General features: G+C 36.0%; 1 non-coding gene across 1 annotated transcript; it reads left to right on the top strand.

The window, feature by feature from the left end:
* The first annotated feature begins 541 nt into the window (after positions 1-541).
* Positions 542-648, top strand: LOC118480036. The gene has a single exon (XR_004861676.1). It is a non-coding gene; the product is annotated as a small nucleolar RNA R71 (small nucleolar RNA).
* The last annotated feature ends 9,630 nt before the right edge of the window (positions 649-10,278 follow it).

Genomic DNA, 10,278 nt, shown 5'->3' with positions numbered 1-10,278 from the left:
GAAAGTCACGCAACCTTGTGTAATTTGCAGGAAATACAAACTGGTGCATGACCTCCTCCTCCGACAAAGACATAAAAGTGTCACTCGACGAACCTGAGCGCTTTTTGAGAAAAATACTTCAAGCTAAAAACCGACAAAAATCCTCAACCCAAAACCTTCCCATGGCGGATCAACGCACTCTAACGGATTACCTACAATCGGTAATCTTGCCCCCCGATTCCCTCCAACTATAGTTTTCATACAGGCCGCTGCATCCTTCGTAAGCCATAACCGAAGCCATTTTATTTAATACGAGTTTCTTTTTTATTTTTGAAGTTAAGGCTTCGATTTGGGCTTACAAAGAAGTGGTTTCATCCACTTTGTGGGCGCCCGTGGCTATGGATTTTGAACCCATAGGAGTGTGCCATTGAAAACTATATTGAGCAATTTCTTCAATTTAATTATAAATTTCCTCGGGGCGCCGATTTCCAAGGAGTCCCCCGAAGCCAGAATTAAGGATTTGCCTTGTGTGTAGAAAATGGACACTTGTTGCCATCTTTCAAGACCATGATGTGGGCATTTCCTTAATAGCTCCTTGAACTTTTCCCACATCTCGTACAATGATTCCCCATCGTATTGAGATTAGGAGTTAATCTCGGTCATGAGTTTGGCGGTTTTAGCGGGAGGGAAATATTTGTAGAGAAATTTTGGGCAAGTTCATCCCAATTGTGCACGGATCCACTTGGGAGGGTGTTTAGCCAAGCTTTTTCTTGGTCTTTAAGGGGTAAAGGGAACATACGGAGCCGGATAGCATCATTAGAGGCTTCGTTGATCCGAAAGGTGTCACATATTTCCAAAAAAATTGGTAATATGTAAATGGGGGTCTTCATCGGGAAGGCAATGAAAGGTGGCGGAATTTTGGAGCATTTGGAATAGGTGTGGTCGAAGCTCAAAGTTATTAGCATCGACATTAGGAGTGTTAATGGTGCGATTATAACCAAATTCAGCAAATGGCAAAAATTCCTCACAACCTTCTAAATTCTTCTTAATTATTGCCCTTAGTAATACTCCCAAAGTTCTATTTATTACTTCAGTTTGTCCATCCGTTTGTTGATGACTTGAAGTAGAAAATAATAAATTTGTACCCATTTTCCCCAAAGTGTTTTCCAAAAGTAACTCAAAAATTTTACATCCCGATCATAAATTATGGTTTTTGGGATACCATGCAAATGAACAATTTCTTTGAAAAACGAATCAGCAACATGTTTAGCATCGTCCGTCTTTCTACAAAGAATGAAATGTGCCATTTTTGAAAATTTGTCAACAATAACGAATATTGAGTCCATTCCCCTTTGAGTTCTTCGTAAACCAAGTATGAAATCCATGGAAATATTCGTCCATCCGGAATGAGGTATGGGGAGTGGGGTATACAAACCATGTGGAAGAGATTTCTATTTAGCCTTGTTGCATTCAAGACAATTAGCACAAATACGTTCAACATCTTTTTTTCTTGTTAGGCCAAAAGAAATGTTCCTTACAGATTTCAAGAGTTTTAAAACACCAAAATGACCCATCAACCCTCCACTATGAGCCTCACGAGTTAAAAGTTCATGAAGAGAATATGATGGAATACATAACTTGTTTTCTTTAAATCAAAACCCCTCATGTCGATAGAATCTGTTAAAAGCTGATTTTTCACACAAACTTAAAAATAGTTGCAAAAAGATTCATACAAATATTTAATAAATTCAAATCCCATGAATTTAGAGTCCAACTAAGTGAGAAGAGTGTACACAATGTTTTCTTTACCTTTCCTATAACGTACTACATAAGGAAAAGTTTCTACAAAAGATATCCAGCATATCTTTTATGTAGATTTCTTTGAACCCTTCAAGTATTTAAGGGATTCATGGTCAGTTTGAATCACAAACTCTTTAGGTATAAGATAGTGTTGCCATGTTTCCAATGTTCTCACAACATCATACAATTCTTTGCCATATGTTGGATAGTTCAATGTTGCTCCATTTAACTTCTCACTAAAGTAGGCAATGGGTTGACCTTCTTGAAACAAAACAACATCAATTCCAATTCCAGAAGCATCACACTCAATTTCAAAACTTTTAGAAAAACCATGTAGTGCCAAAATTAGGGAATTTGTTAAATCATGTTTTAATTGTTCAAACCCCTTTTTTTGTTTTTCTCCCCATTCAAACTTTACATTTTTTTGACCAATTCATTTAGAGGTGAAGCTTTAGATGAGAAGTTTTTAACAAACCTTCGATTAAAACTTGCAAGTCCATGAAAAGATCTTACCTCAGAAATATTTGTCGAAATAGGCCAGTCTAAAATAGCCTTTATTTTTTCTTTGTCGACACGTACACCATTAGCACTAACAAAATAACCAAGAAAAAAAACTACTTCCACATAAAATATGCACTTGCTTAGATTGGCATGTAACTTTTGTTCACGCAAAGTGGTAAGAACAATCCTAAGGTGTTCAACGCGATCATGCATACTTCTACTATAAAACAAAATGTCATCAAAGAACACAACGACAAAATTTCCAATGAGGTTTCTCAAAACATGATTCATAAGCCTCATAAAAGTACTTGGAGTATTTGTTAAGCCAAATGGCATAACTAACCACTCATAAAGACTAAACTTTGTTTTAAAAGTAGTTTTCCATTCATCACCTTCATTAATTTGGATTTGATGGTATGGAGATTTTAGATCTATTTATAAAAACATTTTGGTCCCATCTAACTCATCAAGCATGTCATCTAACCTTGGGATTTGATGTCGATATTTTATGGCAATTTTATTAACAGTCTGACAATCAATACACATGTGCCAAGTACCATCTTTTTTTCTAGTACTAAAATTACCGGTACTCCACATGGGCTAAGGGACTCATGAATAATACCTTTTTTCCAATAACTCACCAACTTGTTTTCTAAGCTCCTTTGTTTCCTCCGGGTTCGCTCTATAGGCTGGTCTATTTGGAATACTTGCACCTGGAATAAGATCAATTTTGTGTTCAGTTCCTCGAATTAGTGGTAATTCATTTGACACTTCTTTGGGAAATACATCTGCAAATTCATTTAGATTAGAAACAATTTCCAAAGGCAAATCCTAAGGTGAGTCGTTAGTAGATAAGCAAACTTCTTGGTACAAATGTACAATAAGAAGCTTGTGGGATGATAAAGCCCTATCTATATCTCTCATGCTCGCAAAGAAAACACTTTTATCTCACTTGCTTCCGATTTTTCTCTCTTATTTTATTCACTCGTGTTTTCACTCACAACTTTTATATTTTCTCTATCATCTTTTCACTCTCTTTTGGCTTTTTTATACTTTCTTCTCTGAGCCTTTCTTCTCTCGTTTTTATTTGTTCTTATAATACATGTTGAAGTGACATTGGTACAAGAGTGAAAGATTGATTGTTTGTTTAAGAAGAAAAGATACTTTTTTGAGTGACTGTCATGAGTTGATTTGCGATCATACTCCCATGGACGTCCAAGAATGACATGGCTAGCGGTCTCGGTAAAACATCACATAAAACTTCATCTTCATACTTACCAATGGAAAACTTCAACAACACTTGTTTGATGTGCTTGAGTTCACCATGATCATTAAGCCATTGTAAACGATATGGTTTAGGATGTTTGATTGTTGGAAGGTTTAAATTTTCTATAAGTTAAGAACTAGCACAGTTAATATAACTTCCACTATCAATGATTAACATACATACCTTGTCTTTGATAAGACAATGAGTATGGAAAATGTTGTGGCATTGTAGATCAGCCTATTCTTTTACTTGATAAGACAACGAGTATGGACCGTAAGCTTATATTGCTTATGGGCCGTAAGCATATAATTTTATCATTGCTGGAAAACGGTTACGGAACGCAAGGCTTTAATCCTTATGGTCCATATGAAATTTAAAGCCATGGGCGTTTAAAGGGGCTTACGGACCATATGTCACACCCTGACTTTTGCGGAAGCGTGATTATGTGTGACTTGCTTAATATCATTGCATTCAACCATAACAAACAACTATATGATAAAGCTAAAGATGTTCATCCATTGATTAAGTTTTAAAACATCACAACATCATTATTTTAGAATCCAAACATAGACTTCAAATCCAAATTTACAAACCATGCAAATTTTTTAGAGTTCCATAAGGACTCGACAAAAGACAATAATAAAAACCAGGCTTTGAATGATGTGTCTTATCCAGGATAAGACACACTATCCAGACCCTGAGACACCGGATGACATCTTTTATTTCCAACATCACTTGAAACTTCCAAACGCCCGCCAGATCCACATTTAATTTCCTGAAATACATGTAGTTTGAAAACATCAACAAAAGTTGAGCGAGTTCATGTGTTTGTATGTGTGCACAAATAAACCTTTGTAATCATTGTAAGTATGTATGTTTTGTAAACCCGGTATGAAAGCAAACAAGGAAGCAGATCAATTAATGGTTTGCAAGGCCATTAACGTGTGTGCAACGGCGTAGGAAGGCTCAAACCTAGCAGATTTTGTACCGGGCCTCTGGCTGTAAGACATAGTCACCTCATGGGTGTCACACACCGATTTCCAGTGGGCCCGGAAGGGTACAATCGTGACGGTTGGATAACAGTTATCACAATATAATAATATGCAGTGGAGGTATTGGATTGAAATTATTAAAATAAAGCTTGAATGTATAAAAGTATTACAAGTGTTCGATATAAGCCCACAGGCAGGATCCAAATAAACAGAGCTTTAGATATCATAGGCCTTAAGCATCAGGAGTGCAAATTCCTTAGCCTTCATTCTAGCCGACCCGTATTCCCATCCTATAATAAGGTTCAGTACCTGCTGTTCAATCATTTGAAAATACGTCAGCCAAAGCTGGTAAATACAATTAACTGACTCTTTGGAAAAATAGTTTTTCAAAAAGAGTTTTATACATATAGATAACCCGTAGGTAATCCTTTAAATATGTCTTGGGATATTCTTGTTACGAGATTTTATGCTTGATTAACCCATTGGATTGTCCGGACAAGGTACCAATAACCCCTAATAAAAGTAATTATCAAGTAAACGGAATAAAACCGTCTTCATACACTTTTACGTAATCATAGGCGACTTACTTGTGTAATAATCATCCCAAGAGGCATATTTACCATCCCAAGTTTACACTAAAATAAGTCAAGAGTATTTACCTTATTGCTAGCTTCCAATCAACAAGACTATATTTGGCAAAAAGCCGCAAGTCTAAGTATATTGACCCAAGTCCGATTATCTGGGGGTACTATAGTCTGGAATGAACAGATTTATTATCTGTTAGAATGTATACAGGCCAAAGGTAGATCCTTTTGACATGACCCGATACTTAAGAATAGGTTCGCTAGATTAAGCGTATACCGAATAGAATGTGGTTTAAACCCAACAAGTACTAGGACTTGTATAATATGGGTAAACATTGTACATTCTGGATTTTGAGATCAACACGGTAATGTTAAACCCTTATTGGTAAACTTATGTAAACTAGTTACGTAAGTCTAACTGTACGCGTATAAGCGATGAGGGGTAACCGGATGAGTCATGAACAAGTTCCATATGCCAATACACTTTAAACAAGTTATAATATCAGTAGGATATCAACTTGTATGCCCGTTAAGGTTTTAAAATTAAACTATGCCCTATAAGGGATTTTGTTAATTTTACAACTTGTAAAAGGAGTTTGCGAGTAAATTGATGTCATGGTCATAAACATTCTGTAAAAATGGTTTAATTTTGATATCATATCAGCAGGACATCAAATATATGTGTGGTTTATGCTTTAAGACCAAACTATACGTCGTAGGGGCAATTTGTTCATTTCACACATAGTTTTGAGAATTTATTTGGGATTCTGAGTTCATCACTTATACCTACTGTAAAAACATTTAAAATAGTTTATAAAATCAGTAGGTAACATGTCTTGGTCCATAAATATGGTTTAAAACCATACTACGCGCGTAAACGGCGTTAATGTCGTTAAATGACGATTTATGTGAAGATTTATGAAATCTAATGTTATGACCAGCTTTGAATAGTTAAAATATTTTATTTTTCATAAAAAATCAGTAAGGAAAAGGTTTGGTTTGGATGTTATGCTTAAAACGCATTTTATGTGCCATAAGGGCATTATCGTCATTTATCGACATTATATACAAAACTGAAGTTAACCTCAGTTTACAATCTGACTTAGTATCCCAAATAATCCTAATAATAATATCACATCAGTAGGTAACTGAGTTTTATAACAAAATTATGTTTAAAACTCATTTTAGACTTAAAAGGGCATTTTAGTTCTTTTAAAAGCATAGTTTACGACCATATGCGTACTCAAAACGCATTTTATGTGCCATAAGGGCATTATCGTCATTTATCGACATTATATACAAAACTGAAGTTAACCTCAGTTTACAATCTGACTTATTATCCCAAATAATCCTAATAATAATATCACATCAGTAGGTAACTGAGTTTTATAACAAAATTATGTTTAAAACTCATTTTAGACTTAAAAGGGCATTTTAGTTCTTTTAAAAGCATAGTTTACGACCATATGCGTAAACTCAGTTTATGACCAATTTATAAGCATAAAAACATGTTAAACATGTTAACATATCAGTACATAATTCAATTGCAAGCTTATTTGTGTCTAAAACCTTATTTTTGCTAAAAAGGGCATAAAGGTCAAAGTATGGCATAAATACGGAAACTTACATAAAACTCAGATTCCTAGTCCGATCGTGTAATATAACCTTATAGGATTATGCTAAATTATATTACGATCATAACGGAACCTAAAATCAATAGCATACTAGTCTAATTCGGTTTATAACCAAAAGTCAATGTAGAAGTCAAACTACGCAACTTTCGGTTGCGAACCGACCCTAAAACGGGAATTGACGAGCCGAACATGTTTACACATGTTCTAATAATTGTTACCGAGTTGTTTAAGTGTTAAAACATATTTTAGAACACTTCTAAACTCATATCGCAATTATTTTAAAAATCTGACTCGTTGACTTTTAAATTATTATTACTTTGACTTGTCAATTGACCAAGTAAACGTGATTCTTAGGAGGTTCCCTTTTTATGGATTAACACCTACCTAATTACGATCATGTAGCCATGTTCGTTGTGAACAATGGCTTGACCATTTTAAGGTCCTACTAAAAGTCAAAGTGTTATTACGATAACGCTTGGCTTTTGGCTTAAAAGCCTATAAAACATAAACTAGTGGCTAGGAATACTTACAAAAGGGTCCTAGCAATCTTTTCAACTAGAATAGTCTTCCTTATGGCCAGGAATCCTAGAAAGCTTAAGGAAAACTCAAGCTAGAGAGAAATGAAAGGAAGGTGCAAGTGTTGAATAATGAAACCTTACACCTATTTATAGTGCTTGATGAGTCCTTGGATGATCAACAAGTGTATTGTGTGTTCTCCAAGTATTACTAGGATCATAACATGTGTAAACCATGTTTAAAAACCATTAAAGAAGCCCTAGTATTGAGTTATGAGAGTGAAGGTGGTTTGTGTGGTAGCCAAGTTTGAATAACCTGCAGCTGCCAAAGGATTCTGTCCAGATCCTACGCTCGCGTCGCGCAACCGAGAGGGAGGCGGGCTGTCGCGCAGCGCGACCCCCCTAAGGTTTCAGCAATTCAAGTTTTAAAAAATGACATGATCAGTCCATGCACCTTATAACTTGAAATAACTTTCGTTTTCAGCACATTTGGCCCTTCACGTTATGTTTTGGGTTTTCATGGGAGTATAACGAACATCGTTAAACTTCGGGTTCGTCAAAAGATCACCTATAGACACTAGTTTCTGTTGTTGACGATTTTAACCCTTTTAACGTACGAAGTTGTGTGTAATATCGTTTAACGAAACCAAAGCCTTACATAATCCGTATTAGGCATTCTCGAGGGTATAACCGAGCATCATGATGCTAAGGTTCATTAAAAGGTCATTCAGAGGTAAGAATTAACATATTGACACTTTTAACCCTTCTAACGCACAAACTTGTGCGTTTTATTATTTAACGGCATTAAAGCCCTAAACGACCATCATAGGCATTCCCAATAGTATGAACGAATATTATGAAGCACCTGGTTCGTTAAAAGGTCATTCAGAGGTAAGAATTAACATGGAGACACTTTTAACCCTTCGATGCACAACTTTTGAATTATATTGCAAACGGTTTCGTTTATCCAACAAGTGGCTTATTAAAAGAATACAAATACCGTATAAGGTCACTCAGAGGCTTAGTTTAAGCATGTTGACACTTTTAGTCCTTGCATATTCAAAGTTTTCATTGTTTGGCAATAATAGTCCCTCCTAGTCAACGTTTGACTTAATTAGAATTAGGGACACGTGTAAACACATAATTGGACACGATTTTTATGAGATGTTACATCCTCACCCCCTTAAAAGTAATCTCGACCTCGAGATTTGCTCAGAGCAATACGGTCAATTCCGTATAGTAGAAGGTTTCAATAATGGACAAGGTTTTTCAATAAACCTTATGCTCACGTTTAAATGTCATGACGAAACATGACAAGTGCTTATCGACTGAGCACTTTGCTGGAATTTCCAAAGATAAGAATATATTTAGTATCATAGTTCGATACTTTAGACAACAGTGCTCCATAAGGAGACTCGACGTTGTCTTTATATATATATATATATATATATATATAGCTTAACTTGTCGGAATTATAAATTTTCCTTAATTGACAAGAAGCATCGACTTAGTAAGTTCGTCGACCACAATTTTACATCGTGTCATTCCTAGATTCATTTTAGGTAACTGGAAGATTAGATCCGTTGTTACCATTTCCCAATTCTATGTGGGATTTCCAATTCATTAAGTAGACCATAAATGGTCTATGATGTTCAATTCACTTGCGAACATTTTAGACATTAAACTTCCTATGTGGCAAAGGACTTTTCATGTCCATCCAAACAAAGGTCTTCAGCTTTTGACTTTAATTCGTCAGGATTTGTTTGTGTTATGTAGATAACACATCCTTTTTTCGATCACTTGGATGCCTCAAGCATAAAAGCTTCCTCGGGCAATCCATAGTGTTGATCTTCCACGGATGGTGAATATATCACCAGATGGGGATTCAATTTTTGATAAGTTTCTTACTGCAGACAATGTGGATTTGGGTTTTGGACTAACCAATCCATGTCTAAGAACATATCAAGTCTCGCAGAATTTATAGATAAAAAGATTATCGAAGACAAATTGATTCGAGAAGGATATATCATATGTGAAACCATCTAGACTGGCCACTTGATTTTATAAATGACATTTAGGCCTTGAAAGGCAGAATTAAAAGTTTTATTGAATTTACAATCGATGAAGCTTTAACTAGCTCTAGAGTTTAAAACAAGTTTATAATAATAAAACATTTACGAGAAATAGATATGTAAAGACATGTCTTGAACTGCTTCTGCTGTAGCAGATTGGAAGGCTCTAACATTGCCTTTCTAGCCATCAGTGGCCTTGTTCCTCCTATCAGTCGCCCTCTTTGGGCAGCGGGTCTTTATATGCCCTTTCTTGCCACATCCATGGTAGGTGGCGTCTTTCAAGTCTTTGCATTCATGAGACTTGTGATCCATCTTCTTACAGATGCCACAACCCTTGGTCTACTCATGGAATTATTTTCCGAAGTGTTGCTTCCCGCAGGTTTTACATTTGGGTTTTGCCTCATTCGGCTTGGACTGATTATAATTCGAACCAGTCTTACCCTTTTTGAAATTGTTATTTGGGGTATCATCACGTTTTCACTTATGATCCTCCTCGATTTTAGTCGCCCTTGCTCTTATTTCATCTTCAGTGAGAGAAAGAGCCAGATCCACAGCGGATCAATAAGTTACAGGTTTGGAGGATTTAACCATCCCCTTGATTTCTGGAACGAGTCCTCCAATAAATCGCGCAATGCGCTTAGACTCAGGGGTAATTAAATACGGCACGAGTCTTGATAAGGAGTTGTAATCAGACAAATAGGCTCGATAATCGAGGCCTTTCATGGTTAGCTTTAGAAATTCAGTTTCAGCTTTCTCCATCTCATGAGGTGGGCAATAAGTCTCGCGGATCAGTTCCACGAACTTTGACCAACTCAGACTGCACATTTCAACCTTGCTAGTGGATTGGATTAGTGCCTTCCACCAAGTCAGAGCATCCTCCTTGAAGGATTGGGACACAAATTTAACAGGTCCTTGGCGGCACAACTGCTTATAT

Source organism: Helianthus annuus, chromosome 6 (genome assembly GCF_002127325.2).
Source record: "Helianthus annuus cultivar XRQ/B chromosome 6, HanXRQr2.0-SUNRISE, whole genome shotgun sequence".
Classification (NCBI taxonomy): Eukaryota; Viridiplantae; Streptophyta; class Magnoliopsida; order Asterales; family Asteraceae; genus Helianthus; species Helianthus annuus.
The sequence above is the reverse complement of the archived record's forward strand: the minus strand, read 5'-3'. Positions and strand labels throughout refer to the sequence as shown.